The sequence below is a fragment of the Mauremys reevesii genome, linkage group 8, assembly GCF_016161935.1.
Source record: "Mauremys reevesii isolate NIE-2019 linkage group 8, ASM1616193v1, whole genome shotgun sequence".
NCBI classification, from domain to species: domain Eukaryota; kingdom Metazoa; phylum Chordata; order Testudines; family Geoemydidae; genus Mauremys; species Mauremys reevesii.
In genome coordinates this window covers 90758641-90775801 of record NC_052630.1, presented here as the reverse complement: position 1 = coordinate 90775801, position 17161 = coordinate 90758641, and the positions used below count along the sequence as shown (strand labels likewise).

Genomic DNA, 17161 nt, shown 5'->3' with positions numbered 1-17161 from the left:
AGTTCACCCCCTTATTCTCTGAGCTCTCGAATGCATGGGGATTTATGTGGGTAACATTTTCATGTCAGAGTGAGATGTGACTGCAGATACTTTTGAAAGGAGATGAGGGCTCAGGGCTCCAGTATAGTAGTCCCCTCTTCCTTCTCCCACCCCCACCCTCCAATCAGACCTGCCTGCTAGCCCTTCCAGGTGTGGTCCATGCAGAGCTGGCCATCATTTCTTTAGCAAGGGGTGCGCACACACCCCGTACAGCCAGCCCTTGAGTTCTAAACCTTTTGTGGTCCATATCCCACAGAATTATATTGTGGCCTAACATATATCCCATGAATGCTTGTAGAGGTAAAGGATTATGGGATTTGGATGACAGACTAATCACATGGGTTGCATATCTAACCATGGGGGAGGCTGGTGCTGCTGATTTGCTGCTCGGTAGTGGAGGTCTCTTCCCATCACAACACTGCTTTTAGTCCCCTTCATTGGGAGGGAGCTAGCAGGTGTCTTTTTCCTCCTCCCCCTAATCCCCCATATTGAGGAATCAGAACTTCCTTCTTCCTTGGTGTGCAGCCATCAGGAAGGAAGCTGGCCTCTGGCTTCCCCCATCATCTTAATGTGCTGTTTCCTCTGTCTCTGTGCTGCTGGATGGCATTATCTCTGACCAGTGGCCTCACAGGAGAGAGAAAGGGATGTGAGCTAGAGCTACTGCAACTCTTCTGAGCCTGGGACTGATGATCTGTCCCTCTTGTGTTCCTCGCAATTTTTCAAAGTGGAGGTTTGCCTGTCTGCAATATTCTTGAGTCTTCCTTTACAATCCCTCTGGGAAATGCTGGCCTAGCCGTATCCTCACTCTTCCTCCTCCACATGCTCCTAAGAGTTCTGCTTCCAGAGGCCCTTCCTGGCCCACAGATGAAAGGACAGGATTTTCTCCTGTAGGATTTGGCTCCAGTCTCTTGCCCAGTTCTTACCCTATCCTTATGCAGGAAAAATTGCCATTGCAGTTAATATGCATTTTGCTCAAGTAATGGAGGAGTAAAATATGCATCAAGAGCTCAGGATTTGACCTTTAGTTTCTTACTGTCATAATTTTCCAGCAAGAAGATTAGAAACCATCATGAGTAGAATTTTGATTGTCCCAAATATTATTTAATTTACGTTGGGAAAATAATTAAGAGCATAAAATTTTGGATGGAATGTTAGTTTCTGACCTCCTTCAGGACACTTGCAGAACCTCTGTATCATTAATAACCTAGCTGGCCCTGCCAGACAAGTATAACTCTTAATAATTGTAATTCGTCTTGTAGTCACATGCATTGAGGAGATTTCTCCCTATTTAAAATGTCTTACAAATGCCTTCTTGACCAGGTTGCAGCTGAAATGAAGGTGTATGCTTCACCGATTCAATTATAGAAATCTTTGTTAGGATTTAGAAATGTTCACTCCCTTATACACTCAGCTCTCAAAGAATAGAAATGTGTGTGTTCTTATCTCAAGGCATGGGGATTTACGTGGGTAACATTTTCATGTCAGTGGGAGTTGAGTGCAGATGCTTTTGAAAAGAGATGAGAACATACCTCATAGTGTCTCCTCAAGAACATGATGATGTGAATTGACTAAACCAGAGGTAATTAATAACACCAGGAATAAATCCATTAAGTTGTTATAGCAACTGAGATGCTTGCATTTAAAATGCATGGGCTGCAAGCTTCAGTCAGCTGTGCTGCGTGGAAGGGTACAGGTGAGCCTAAAGTAGGGGAGAGGCTCTGAAAACAGTGGAGCGGGGGACAGCGACAACTTTGCATGCCCTCGCCTTGTCACCCCATCGCCTGCATATACGCCCAGGGAAGTTCTTCTTTATGAACGTTGCATGGTGATGTCGCTCTTCAAGTTTAGGAAAGACTTGTCAGGCTGGAGAGGGACAGACCGATGGACCAGCAGCAAAAGTTTATGTTTGCAATAAAATGAGTGGTTTTCCAGGTAGAAATCTGCAAACAAATTAATGCTTATCATTGCAGCATGTACTCCCACTTGATGTCTTCTACCCACCTTGGAGCTGGTGGGTAGAGCTCAGTCAAGGTAAGCAGCGGTGGTAGCAGCTGCCAGACAGAGTAGTGACTTTCTGAACAAATGCCCCAGGAAGTGCAGTGATGGAGCTATGGATTCTTGCACTCTAGGACAATAGGACCACATCCCCAGCATCCTCCTCTAGGTGGGGAGGAGCTGTTGAGATTTCTGTAGCTTTCAAACCACAGAACTTTCAGGCTCTTTTTTCCCCTCATCTTGTGTGCATTTTCAGAGGCACATGGTTTTAACTCTGTTTCCAGTTAAGAAAAAAATTGATGCATAACTTTCTTCAACTAAGTTTCTTTTTAAAAAGGTGTGTGTGGAAGGCTGGGGTTGGTTTTTATTTATTTTTTTAAATTATGTGCACAGAGCATTTTTCAGGAAAACAAGGCTGCAACTAGCATAGATCACTCACTCACTCACTGTACTTTTTTGCCTGTTGTATTTGGATGTTGGTTAGCATTGCCAACTGGTAATTTGTAATTCTGGGTTCAGAATTTAGTCATTAACCTTTTGAAAGAGTGGTTTTGTGTGGTGATTTTCGTGATATAGCTTCCACATTTGGAACAACTAAGCTACAATGAATCAGTTAGTACCACAGCAACATGATATAAACCTTGGAGTAATAATTTACTATCCTCTTAGAATATTTCGACTGTGATTAATTGTTTGTTACATTTTACTTGGCCGAAAGTATGAATTTTGAAAAGGTTTGTATCTTAATTTTAAGTAAGAATTTGGTGATTTTGTTTTTTAAATTCTTAAACAAGTGAAAGTCTAATGGTACTAAAACTGTGCAAAGTGTGGACAATCATAGTCCAATAAGCTCTTTAGAGTGCATTTTAAAACTCTGGCTTGATTATCAGCTTTCCTAGTCTTGTGCCATCTCTAACTAAACTGCCATGGTTGTGTAATATTCTCCCAATATAAACAAGTGTTCATTGTGAATAAAATTGAGACCTATCCAAATACTTCAATTTGTTATCCAAATTTCACATTTCAACCATTAGTAATTAAAGGCTAGTATGATGACACGTTGCTCCATCTGTCCAACAGAAATGCTTATTACTCTCATGGAAAATAAGTCCACATCTGCGCAGAAATTATGGATGAATGTACAACTGCGTTAGGGGCCACAAGGAAATTTTTTGAGTATCTGTTACTGATGCAAAGTGGAATTCTTTGACTAATAAAGTGCTGGTAATAAAATAAAGTGAGACACTAATGCACATTTTTTTTTCTGCATTATACCTACATTGTAAGATTGAAGTTGTTGACATCTTCCTTTGGGTATCCAGAGAGTAATCCTTTGTTGTAAAACCCAACTAGTTAATGAATATAATTGTTGTATCACTGAAACACACCTGCTGTTCAGCTTTTCACCAAGGTAATCATGAAAGGTAGGAATTCCAAAACATTTCCTTATTGTCTTGTGGTGCATGATTACCTATAGTCTCTGCAGAATGGTAATATAACAATTTTTCAGAATCTATATGTGATACAATTTGCTTTTAAAAAAAAAATATTTTTTGGCCTAACATTATATTTTGACTCATTTGATCTCTTTCTTGGATATGCTTACATGTGGTCAGTAGCAATTAGTTACATTCAACTACATTTATTCTTCATGTATTAGGAAAAATGTAGTGTTGTATTTTAATGTACTGTGAAATTATCAGATTCTTTTTACATTAAGGTTTCTAAATATTTTGTTTCTAAGAAAGATTCTTTTCAAATATTCTTTTCCTTCTGAGGGTACCTGGGTCAGGCTTCCTTGGTGTCTGCATCCATAATGAGTCCTGCTGTGATCTATAGATTATTTACATGTTGTTTTTTTGCACCCTGTGGCTGGTGGGTTCTTTTTTCCAGTCTCCAGTACATCATCATGTGTAGTCATTAAGAATTTAACCCTTTTATTTTATAAACTTAGACTTCAGAAAATTTAGACCTAAATTTTCAAACGTTACTAGTGACTTTAAGTGCCCCAATTTTGGGGAGAAGGGTGCAACTTTTAGAATATTTAGAAATTCCAAGTATGTTTTAGTACTGGCAGCATGAGACCTCCAGAATGTCACACAAATTGAAGTACCCCATTATCATGCTTTCCCCGCCCTACACATTATAGGTAAGTGCTTAAGGAGACAGTCATTGTGTTCCCTAGTGTGATTTGGTGGTCTGTAGCAGACACCAACTTGTGTCCATCTTGTTGGTGCCACTCCTCCCATTTTGCCCACTCAATCCTTCCTAAATAGATTATAATAACCATTGATTTTAACCTTACAATCAGGGCTATCATCCCACTAGGTTTTAGTAATACTAACTAGATCAAATTTATGCTCATGGATGAGCAATTCCAGTTCCTCTGGTATGTTGCATAGGCTCCTGGCACTGGTGTATAGGCAACTTCAAGTCCTTTAGTTCCTTGATTAATTTTGTTCTCAACATCTTGATTTTGTGCAGAGTGATCATAACTTCCTTGGTTTTATCCTTCCCTTTTGTTATTAGTTTACCCAGATTGGGTCCCCCTCCAACTGAAGTAGAGGACATCCAAACTATACAGCCCACTAGAAGGTGGGACTGATGGTCCACAAAACGGAAACCCTCCATCCTGCACCAGTTATCTAGCCAGTGGTTCACTTCCTGTCTGTCTCTGCTTGTGGGACAGGAAGAATCTTTGAGAAGATCACTTGGACACTTCTCTTCAGCATGCTTCGGAGTTCCCTGAAGTGATCAACTATCTGTGAGATATCCCGTGGCACAGTGTTATTAATGCTGATATGAACCATCAGCAGTGCATCCTTTCACATCAACTTCAAAACCAGTCTTAGAGTGATGGCTCATGTCTTCACTCTGGGAAGGGAGCACACCATCTGCCTGTCTTTTGCAGAATGCTCTTATGATTCCCCTGAGTATTGAATCTTCACAAAGATAGTCTGTTTTCCTTGGATGCTTGGAGAACTCTTTGTGGACAAGCTTGATTTTCTTATGGTTGGGTTGAGCTGCTGTCGACAGGTGTACATCTCTCCATTTCTTTGGCTGGATCTTGAGAATTCTCTTCTTCAGTTTACATGTTGAGGACCTAATATCTTTTGTAAACTTCTAGTTGTGTGAAATTCTTCCTTGTTCTTTTCTCTCTCATGGCCACCTTGTCTTTCTCCAGCGGTGTAGGATGCCACCTTGAACTCTTTGCCTTTGGTCATTATGAACTGCCAGGCCTCCTCTCTGACTCCTTTATTGCCAGCTCCTTTCTTCCTTGAACTGGTGTTTCCTGAACCTGGCTGTCTAGGAACTCCTCAGCCTTTCTGATTCTCAGTAGCATCTCGTCTTGCTCTCTAGTCCAAGTATTTTCTCCAGTACAGCCACCAACTTGCACTACATTCACAAGAAGTCCTCTCTGGCTTCAGGCAGGACTATCCTTTGCCATTGTGGGGTGTGTGTGTGTGTGTGTGTGTAGTAGGTTGTAATTCAGTTAAAACAATCTTCTGCCTGACATAGGGCTATTTATAGATTCTTAAAATTATTTATATACGTTGCTTTCAGAAACTGAGGTTAAGATTTTCAAAACTGCCTGGGACATTTAGATGCACTGCTTCCATTAGTTTCAATGGGAGTTGTGTGGCTAAATTCTCCAGTTGCTTTTAATAGTTATAAAAATTAGTGGGTTTGAGGATTTTTCCATTCTACAAAGGGGTGTCTGAGTGTGTGTGGAGTGAGGAGAATGTTTCCATGGCAATTACAGTAATTGCTCAAGCATGCAATGAAGTAATAGTCCCCATACACAGATGACATGGAACTTGAGACTTTTGGAGAAGCCTGAGTGTACTCTCATTCTCTTCCCCCTCAGTCCCTATTCCCACACTTTTGGTACAATGGACAGTGTTTCTGATGCATGCCTGGGCTCAATCTTGCATCTGTTGAAAACAATGGAAGCTTCCTCACTGACATCATGCCATCAGCAAGACCAGGCCTCCTATGTGTAAAGGGTTACTTTTCTATTGCATACCTATGAGGCGCACAGACCATTCAAAATTCTCCAATTCCCTTACTTTTCCCTCCTTTTGAAATCTGGCATTTCAGTTGCCCAGAAGAAAATTCTACTTCCCTGCTCAGGCAAAGATGCACATTCCTGTGCCTGAACAGCAGTGCATCAGAGAAACAAACAGAGAAGCCTTACAGAAATATTGTGCCATCTTTGTAATTCCTAGCATTTTGTAGGCTGTCTCCTGGGATAAAGAGATCACTTTATTTCTGCCACATGCTGTTGTTTTGACTTTTCTGTATTGGAACAAGCAGTGCCATATTTCCCCCCCAAAGGTAAGATTAGTATGAAGGATTACCATGGTGATAATTGCCTGAAAATGGAGTTTCTGTACAAAAGGTACAGCTACTAGAACTTCAGCATTTGAGGCCAATGTCAATCCCTCTAAAAAGTTAATTTAAAATACCGGTAATATAGTTGCTTCATCATAACAAAGGTAAAGATGCTGCTTTTTTTCTGTATCATCTTTAAATTTTAATAAAAAAACCAATATTACTTGATATGTCTCACTTTAGCAATGCCAAAGATCTTATTTGACATAATATATGTATTTAATTATAGCTGGCGCAGGTAGCAATGCCTATAGTTAAGATTGCCTGACACATCCCATAAGACCCTGTTTTCAATTGCTTTTATAACTTTGCCAGACTTGGATCACTTAGGCTGAAGTTTCCATACCAGGTGTCTTCCCCAGGGTGGATTTTTTTTTCTTTGAAAATTTCAACAAAAGTGGTTCAGCCTTTTCTGAGAATGAGGTTGAGGGGAAAATATTTTGCCCAGGCTAAAAGAAAATTCTTACAACCTTTTCATTGAGAAACTTTAGTATCTCCATGCTTTGGAGCAAGTAATTGAAATTTGGTGGGGGGTTGCCTTGGTGTCACAGATGTAGTTTTTGACATCCCTCTAAAAATCGGAGTTCACTCAGACTCAGTAGATTTATTGGCGTTGGACAGTTACATTCTGTGAAGATTCCATCTGCACTGAGCATGCTCCAGTCTAGAGGGTAACAGGGCTGAGCAGGATTTTCCCAGCTATTGTTCTTCCTGGAAGATTGGGACAGCTGTGTCACTGGGGAATGGAGAGCAAGGTCTCTCTCTCCACCTCTCTACCTCTACATCAACCTGTGGTCTCAGTTTTCCCCTTGCTGGCATGCATGCAGCAATGAGGAGATGGAGGAGACAACCATGGGAAGACTGGGGCTGAGGAAATGGGGAAGGTGAGGAACTGGGGCTGAGAAGAGAAACCAAGGTGCCAGGGGGAGGAGAGGCTAACCAAGGACAAAATGGAGGGGTTAGTCTCGGTGGGGCAAGACCAGAAGAGTCTGTAACCAATAGAACACACTCCCCTGAGAACTTAGTGTAGGATTCATGCCTCTCAGCCTCCCTCTTCTGTCAGTAAACAGCTGTGAAATTCACTGCCAAAATGTGCCTCCTCTCCTTCTAGTGGCAAGCCCACACAGAGGATTACAACCCACTGTTGCTGTCAATTACTTTGTTAGCTCAAGTAGGAGCAGTCTGGATACTGTGGATCTGAAGGTTCTCACATGACTACCGCCACATGGTTCACCAGCGTAGATCCACCTGATGGAACCTTTTTTTTCCTCCTTCAGTTTACTCAGGTTTTTTTTGGCAGAAGTTGGGAAGTGTGTAGTGAAGGAGGCAGGGGACTGCAGAAAGATAAATGATTGTCTTTTTGGTTAAGGCAATTAAATGACACCATGGAGGACTGGATTCTAACCCTGCCTCTGCCATAAAGATGCTATATGATAGGCAAGTCATTTAAACCAAAATGTTTACAGGTGGTCATTAACTGGGCTCCTTATCCAATCTCCTCCCGTTCCCTTTTTATCTTCGCCTCCTTGCCTAGCTAGTTCCAATGTCCTCTGGAGTCAGATTGGATGATCTAATGGTCCCTTCTGGCCTTTACAATCTATTAATAATCCTTTGTCACCCTCCCAGTTCTCAGTCTCCTTTTATCTAGCTCCTGGTTCCACTCTCCTTGCCCAGCATATATCAGAATCCCCAAAACCCCTGGTTCAGCTCCTGTGCCCTCTGAATTCAAATCAGGCAGTTTCATCCTCCACGCTGCCTGGACATTGAGAGAATAGGAAAGACAGCTTACATCCCTTCTGTTTGGTGCCTGGCTCCAGCATTTCCTGCAGCTGCAACTGCAGAGAAAATCCTGCTCAGCTCCAGACTGGAGCATACTCAGTGCCAAAGTAATCTTTGGAGATTTGAAGATCTATCAAGTTTCTGCTACATATATGTGAACTGCAGTTTTTCAGAGTCTTCTAACTCGGCCAAATTTGGCCAAGATTTTCACAGGGATGGGGGAAAGCACATTCTTGATATAAAGGCCACCTCCCAACCATATTTCGAGTCTCTGCTCCAAAGTGGGCAGACACTAGAGCTTCTCAAAGAAAGTGGCAAAAACGATGTATCTTCACTAAGCTCGTTCTCTGAAATAGCTGAACTGGCTGAAATTTAAAACAAACAAACAACAAAATAAAAAAATCCCAAGCAGACACCTGGCAAATTTCAGATTTAAGGGTTAAATTTTTGCAAAGTTATAAGTAATGGGAAATGTTGAGCAACCTTAATAGATGGTTCTACCATCTCCGTCTATTGTAAGAGTTTTTGTTTTTTTTGAGAAAACTACAATGTTCCCATAAGTATTTTTGGTTGAAATGACAGATACTGTCGAGCTTAAATCCAGAGTAATGTAAGTCTGTCTTTTGCTTGTAGTAAATAAAATGTCAGAATTTGAAGGGAAGATATTTACTAGAACTAAGAAAAGCAGTAGCACTGTTTTTGTCTAAAAGAGGGAGCACACGGTTCCTAAAGATGACACTTGCCTCATAATTACATGATCTTTCACTGGAGTTTGTCTGAGTAAGAAGTGCTGGCTTAGACTCTGTCTAAAACTCTTGATATAACTTGCTCATTCCAAATAAAAAATGTAAGAATGTATTTGGAATGAAATGTTTTGATGGCGATGCTCTTTCCCATGGCTAATTAAGAACATCTCCAGTATTAAGAATGGCAGAAGCAGCCAGTTTAGTAAGATTTTTTTTCCAATGAAAACAATATACAATTTTTATATTTTACTAAAAATTTCTTATTTTAATTAATTACATTCTGTCACTGTTTTCATTTTTCTGCTCTCTAGTACTGAGATTATTTTTTTATTGACATTTAGACCTTGTGGCAGTATCATTGCAGCTGTTTTTAATTTCTGTATAACAGAGCTCTGATGATGATGGTCATTGATCCAGCACTGTTTGCTGGATTGCAAATGCAAGGTCACCTTAATTGCTTTTTGCTAGTTTCCTCTGTTTCTCTAATGATATGGGGTTTTAAGAAATAATCCTATTTTCATTGCACATTGAAAACAAACCTCATATACTAATTATGGTGGTTATGATTCACAACCTCAGGGGATAGTGTAGGATGTAAAATAGTACTTTCTGGAAAGAAGCATGTTGTTCAAGCTGGTTTCTTAGGCCTTAGTCCTGCAAGGTGCTTGACACAAGCAGACCACCTGACTTTAAATGGAGCTTGGCGCTGCTGTAAAAGTACCATGGTGGAATCCTTCATTCTTCCCTCTTTCCCCATGGCAGGTGCTGTATGTACTCCTCATTCCTTCTTCCCCACCATTCCCCGCTTCTCTACCATGGCAGGGTCTCTTTGTGCCCCCTCCTTTCCCATCTCTGTCAGATGCCAGAGGCTCTGTATGCTTCTCATGGCCATCCTTCCCCATACCAGGGGGGCTCGGCCAATTTAAATAGTCTTTGCAAACAGATGAGATAGGAAGCCCAGGTGGACAAAATTTTGGATTTGTCAATTTTAATGGCCTTTTAGGAATAAACAGACTGCTTCATAGCGAGAGGTTTATTAGTATGCGATAATTAAGATAACTCGGGATTGTGATTTCAGCATTCTGCATTTACCCAATAACATCTCACTTTAATACGCCAAAACCCAAGTGAGAGATTGTACAGTTTAAATCTTAGCTGCTGTAGATTCCTGTAGGAAAAGGGAAATTTCTGAACGGCAGAATCTTCTAATGAATCACTTATCCTGCTAGTGGGAGTATTGTGAAATGCTCTGAGTCATGAGTTTTGAAATGGAGTTGAAGCCTCCTGACAACCATCATCTTAGACAGCTTGTATCTACTTGATTTCAAATGGAAGACAGTTATATTTTTGAAACCTCAGACTGTGATTACTCCTTAAAAAAAAACAACTGACAACTATGAAGAGGGGTATGTTTTAAGAAGTTTTCTTTCCTGGCTTTATATGTTTATACCCTTGTACTTTTATTTTGGATACCCTTGCACAACAGTGTGCATAGCTGATTCCCTACTTTTATTCCCAGATCTGCCACTGACCTGCTGTGTGACCTTTGGGCAAGTCACTTAATCTCTTTCTCTGCTTCAGTGTTCCCACTATAAAATGGAGCTAATTTGTAGAGAGCTGTGGGTGAAAAGTGTTCTCAGCTTTTTGATACTATTTGGTGATCATATATAGACAGGTGTTGAGATGTGAGCTTAGAGCCCAAAATGAAATGGCTGTGGAAACAATTTACCCACCACTGAAATGCAGCCACCTTTTGAATGAAAAACCAAGTATATTTTCCAGTTTATACTGAGTAGTTTTGAATGCATGGTTGTGTAAAGTGATGTTGAGGATTATGCCTACATCTGTGTTAATAGCTACTTCTGTGTAGACTCATAGACTTTAAGGTCAGAAAGAACCATTATGATCTTCTAGTCTGACCTCCTGCACAATGCAGGCCACGGAATCTCACCCACCCACTCCTGTAACAACCCCCTGACCTATGTCTGAGCTATTGAAGTCCTCAACTGTGGTTTAAAGACTTCAAGGTGCAGAAAATCCTCCAGCAAGTGACCCATGCCCTATGCTGCAGAGGAAGGCGAAAAACTCCCAGGGCCTCTGCCAATCTGCCCTGGAGGAAAATTCCTTCCTAACCCCAAATATGGCGATCAGCTAAACCTTGAGCATGTGGGCAAGACTGACCAGGCAGACACATAAGAGAGAATTCTCTATAGTAACTCAGATCCCACCCTATCTAGTGTCCCATCACAGGCCATTGGGCATATTTACCGCTAACAGTCAAAGATCAATTAATTGCCAAAATTAGGCTATCATACCATCCCCTCCATAAATTTATCAAGCTTAGTCTTGAAGCCAGATATGTCTTTTGCCTCCACTGCTCCCCTTGGAAGTCTATATCCATCTGTGACCCTGAAAAACAAATCCAGAGTGTTCTATTATGTGTCAGGCAGGCCAAGTTGTAGGGAAATAATCTTTAGTGAGCATAAATAGATTTATAGAGCCTTTAGTCCATAGATCGTGCTCTGTCTGAGGTCATGGTGTACTTCTTAGCACTCATTTTACAACTATCAGTGAAATGTAGGGCTAGAAGGGATCTCAAGAAGTCATCAAGTCCAGCCCCCCGCACTCTGTCTACACTAGAGAGCTTACAGTGGCACAGCCATATCAATGCAGCTGCGCCGCTATAAGATCTCTTGTGTAGCCCCTCCTATGCCGACGGGAGAGAGCTCTCCTGTCAACATAATTAATCCACACTCAACGAGTAGCGGCAGCTATGTCAGCAGGAGAAGCTTTCCCTCCAACTTATGTGGAATATTCACACCCCTGAGCGGCATAAGTTCTTCTGACATAAGTGGTAGTGCAGACATAGCCTGAGAAGAACCAAGTAAACGTAGACCATCCCTGACAGATGTTTGTCCAACCTGTTTTTTTAAAAACTCTAGTCCCCCACTTGGAAGCCTATTCCAGAGCTTAATTGCTCTTCTATTTAGAACATTTTTCCTAATATCTACTCCAAATCTCCCTTACTGCTGATTAAGACCATTACTTCTTGTCCTACCTTCAGTAGACATGGAAAATAATTGATCATCGTCCTCTTTATAACAGTACCTAACATAGCTGAAGACTGTTGAGATATGGAGATGTCCTTTCCCCGCCCATTTCTTGAGCACAAGACTGGATTTAGTACTAAGGGCAACATGTAGTACCCCCTGTGTATGAAAGCAGGATCGGTCAACTATAGACCTCTCGTTCCTGGTGAGCGGAGGCAACAGGTGAGTGATGAGATGAAGAGCAGGAGCTGTTTGTCTTGAAACTGTGTGTTACTTGCCTTTCCTCTTTTTAGATATTTCTTACATCTTTTTCAAGTGGCGAGAAAGACAAAATACCAGGTCTCTCAGTCAGTATTGAAGCAGTTTATTTAATGGGCCAATGGAACTGCATCAGTACCAGGAAGTAAAAGCTATTCGTCAGACAATACCTCCATGGCATACACAATTTTTGTACACCTTGGACATAAAATCATAGAAGTGTAGGACTGGAAGGGACCTCAGTAGGTCATCTAGTGCAGTCCTCTGCACTCAAGGCAGGACTAAGTAATAACAAGACCATTGCTGACAGGTGTTTGTCTAACCTGCTCTTAAAAACCTCCAATGACTGAGATTCCACAACCTCTGTAGGGAATTTGATGAGATCATAAGGGTCTGAGCATGAGCAAAGGCCACTCTGACGTGGTATACCACCTTGCAGCTTCAATTAAAACTAGAGTTCTATTTTTCCATACATAAACGAAAGCCTTTCCTTGCCTTAACGTGCTTCTTGGTTTATTAGATATATGGAACAGTACCAAGAAAGTGTCCCGGTGGTATAGCCCTTACTCAAGCAAAACTTCTATTGATTTCTATGGGATTTTTGCCTGAATGCAAGGAATGTAGGATTGAGTCAAAAAACATTCTTAAGGGGACGTACGTCCTTCCTTAGACTGAAAGGTTATCTGTGCTGACTTTACTAGCAGTGATGTTTTTGAGGGGTGCCCAAGTTCTGAAAGTTATTTTAGTTTTCAGGAATGTCTGTGGCACTACTCACTATAATATCAGTGCACTTTCTAACTGCTTTGGATTTGCTTCTGCAGGCCTTATACAGTAAAATTCCCATTGACTTCAGTGGGTGTCTTTCAGGTATAGTGACTTCAAGGATGTGCTCCAAAAGTAGTCTTCTTCAGACACACATTCCTGTGAATCTCCTCCAATTCTCATGTCATATTTTTACCTTTTCTTTTTGCCAGTTTTCTTTCTAAGTAAAGGAACATATCTTCTTCAAAGGAAGAAAAATTGGAAGTTTTAAGAACTCGTTATTGAACAAACATTTTGGAACTATGGTAATGTTAGGGGGTGCTCTTTCTTGGTAAATGTATGTCTGGTTGTGCTTCCCTTCCACACAGGAGAATAGTACCTTGCTCTACAAATAGCTCCATTGTTTTAAAAAAAAATACCATCTGAAAACAATGGGACTATAATAGACTAAGATACTACTCAGCTTTAGCAAAGCCTGACAGGGTTGGGCCCAAAAATAATAGGACTGTTTGCTTGGGTATCTATTCAGGAGATTGTGTCCTCCCACTGTACAGTAGAGAAAAATCCTGCCTAAACAGACGGAGTGCAAATACAACACTTTTGAAGACTTTAACAATGTCACTTTTTCTGTTTAAAAAAAAAATAGTTAGCTCAAGCCAATGATTTAATCTTTCATTTGGAGAAACTTGCTCAAAGGGCTACATGAGCTGGCATGGAGCACACTTCCTCACACAGCTTGGTCAATGTAATTCAATCCTGTCTGACCTGGAACACTTGAGTTGTTCCAGTCCATGGTGTTATCGGCAGAGACTAGCCAGGCTTGCTGAATTATGCAATTACTTTTTTTGTGATGCTCTCACATGGACTATGAAGAGACTTCTAACAAACAAAGGCAGGCTATGAAACTCAATGCATTTCCCATCCCCCCCCCTTTTTTTAAAATATTCCTAAATAAGCATAGTTTTTCCTTTTTAAACACATAATTGATAACAGTGCTTTGCTCACTGTACGCTTTTTGGCTCTACATGGGAGAATGGGAAGCCTGTGCTAGTTGGTTGCACACAGAGGAAGAGAGTATAAATTGCCTGGTTTAATAGTATGCTTCTCTTTCCCAAGTAATTCTCTTGGAAATCTTGAACACAATGGTATGTAAGACTATTAAACTGCATCCTTTGTGTATGTTAAAACTGATTTTTAAAAATATGATTTACTTTTGACCAGGCGATCTGTTTTACAAATATAAGATTTAAAAAATCATTAACGTATTGAAGAAAATGGAAAGTGTTGGGTTTTTTTGCAAGTTTCCTCCACCCAGATTATTTGTATCTGTGCCTGAAAGTCTCCTAGGTAAAACATGGTCATATTTTCCTAGTGGTAATACTGGAAACAAAATTGCTTATGTGTTTCATTGTAGCTCTGCAGAGAAGATTAAGCCCACTGACAGAATGCAATGTAATATTATGTTCAAATTAGTATTGATTTTTCCGATCATAATTGAAGCAGATGAAGACCAATGACAGTATAATTGTACCTTCTGCTAGAGATCAAAGAGTTACAGGAATTCTGGGAATAGATTAACTTTGTTATTCTCAGTTTTAATAATTAGGTTGCCAAAGAAAAGATGAGTCTTTGCAATCCTGTTAACCTTTGTGAAATCACAGTAAGGAACCTCTTAATGGAAGTTAAGGCTGGGTGTTAACAAAGGATAATTTAACTAGTAATAATGTGAGCTGATATGTTTCCCTTAAATTCTCAGTTTGCCTCTGCATTGTGCCCCATCATTTGACAGTTTTTTTTCTTAATATATGTCCTGCTGTTTATTTAAAACTCCATTTTGAAAGGAAGCATTGGATTAATCTACCAGTAGATGATGACAACTGTACAATTTTATTCCTTTACACAAATGCCTGACTGCTTGAAACAACAACTCTGGTATATAGACTCTTAGTCTGTCAGTTATAATGTATAAGTTTTAAAGCAAGCTTGAAAAGGGATATATCAAAACAGTCAATACTCTAATTTGACAATTGTGAAGTATTATTAACCCTCCTGCAATTCCCACAAGAGTTTATTACAGCAATATTAAAATCAAGCCAATGCCCAGAGCATGCTGCCTTTTCTGTTTCTTTAGACTATAAGCACTTTTGGATGGGGACTGTCGTCATGTTTGGCTTGAACAGTGCCATGCTCACCAACGGTGACCAAAATATAATTGTTGTTTTGTTGTACTGATGCTTTCAGCCATGTAACATTTGTTTTGCAAAAATCATAATGGAATAACATTTTGGTTGATGAGGTGGATTTTGATGCAGCTGACTTTAACACAAACAACAAAAGTGGTTGTAGATCTAATCAGAATGGGCAAAAAGGAATAGAAAGTGGCAATCAGTTTTTGCTGCCCTTCAGACATTCAAAATAGGGATTAGTATTATGGATTAGGAAATTCTTGCCCCTACATTTTCAAAGAATTGTGTGCATTTAGCTGGTCAAAGTCCTATCAAAGTCAATCACCGTGATACAGCTAAAATCCCATGGTACATCCCTGGGTTCAGTCCAGAAAAAACTAGCATTAATGGCAGGAAGATTTTGTGGTCTTTCTCAGCCCAGCAGTTGCTTTCTGTTTGGGTTAGTGAGGAGAGGAGATGTGTGATTTGTAACAATGTCAGAATATTTGGCCACATTAATGAAATGAAGGTTTGTTTTTTTTAGTGGTTTGTAATCTGTGCAAAAACTGCTGTATAGTGTACCTTTGTATACCATTACATCATTATTTGTTGCATATAGATCTTTAGTGTTATAGCATTTACAAATATGCATTGTCAATAAATGGATAGCATTGATAGCAGCAATATTGCATATGCTGACACTATGCAGTGATTGATCAGTGACTTCCATGCACTTAGTCACCGCCTAAGCAATCTGTTTGTTTTAAAGGGCTAAATATTTTCACCTTTTTAATTTACTTTGTTGTTTAAAATAAAATACAGAAACTCTAAATAATGTATAAATAGCAATTGACACCTACACAATTAATCTTTGACCAGTGTAAATATATTGCCTTTAGTGCCCTGTGTAAGTCCCATTGCCTTCAATAGGATTCACACCTTTTGTGTCTGAGGGCAGAAATGGCCCCATAACTTTCACTTTTCAGACTGAAAATTACCCCTCCATAGTGTTATCTAGTTCAACATCTGAGGCCTGATGATCATTAACAGAATTGGATGGTTTGATGTGATCCCAGCTGACAAATGATATAATTACATCTGTGATCAGATAATCTCCCTCATCCCAATCCTTTCCTTGGTAAAGCTTCTCTATTCATTCTCTATTCAGATTTTTTTGTTTTTGTGTTTTTAATCGCTGATCATCTGCCCTATCTTTTTGAACCAGTAAGCATGAGCAGTTTGTGCTAGGATCAATACTGGTTCCTAACTGCATGACATGGTTCTTGGTTACTACTATTGGCAATTAAAGAACGATCAGGTACTGCAGATTCTGCTGTACTTTTTCTAAACAGTTTTTCCTGCTTTCTCTGAAAGTTTATGGATGGGGTGAATTTAGGGTATGAAAGCAGCCAGATTAACAGCCCTGATCACCAAAATCCTTTGTTAATCCACAGAACTAGTACATCATGAGCAGCAAAAGCATAATCTTCCCTACCCTGCTTCACCAGCGTGTTTCACATGCAAAGTCTCCCCAGCATGAGTCACTAGCAGGCTTTGTACACTGAGTCAGTGCCAAGGCCTGTGAAGTCCATGGAAATATAAGCAGTCAGTAGAGGTGTGATTCAGTGTCCTGGCTTTTCAGCATTTTCTTTGTAAAACATTAGCTGCTTTCACAGTACAGGGGAACAGGCAGCCTAATCCAGTTTTTAAAAAAGGACAAATCTGGTACACTTGAGAGGTCTGGCCCACTTAAACCAAAAAGGGGCATGAGTCACAAATTCAGGGCATAGTTCCAGAGTAACTCCATCTGTTGCATTTGTCCCAGGTGATCTGTAAAACATCCTGTCACCGTTCAGGGCTAGCTGCACCTCTCACTCTTCTGTGATCTCTCTCTAAGTGCACCCCCTCCAAGTTTTAGGACTCAAGCCTTCATCTCTCTGGGGTGGAATCCTGCAGTTCTCTAGCTACAGCC

The 17161-nt window shown here is 40.3% G+C and overlaps 1 protein-coding gene across 8 annotated transcripts in view; it reads left to right on the top strand.

Moving 5' to 3' along the window:
* PDE4B (phosphodiesterase 4B) overlaps positions 1–17161 on the top strand; it is a 366632-nt gene that overhangs the window by 17355 nt on the left and 332116 nt on the right. The window contains exon 1 of one of the 8 annotated variants that reach the window (XM_039484825.1): positions 3159–3258. The exons of the other annotated variants lie outside the window; for them this stretch is intronic. The gene's annotated coding sequence lies outside the window, so the exon portion shown is untranslated. Of the gene's footprint in view, positions 1–3158; positions 3259–17161 lie in introns of those variants that run through there. 8 annotated transcript variants of the gene reach the window in all.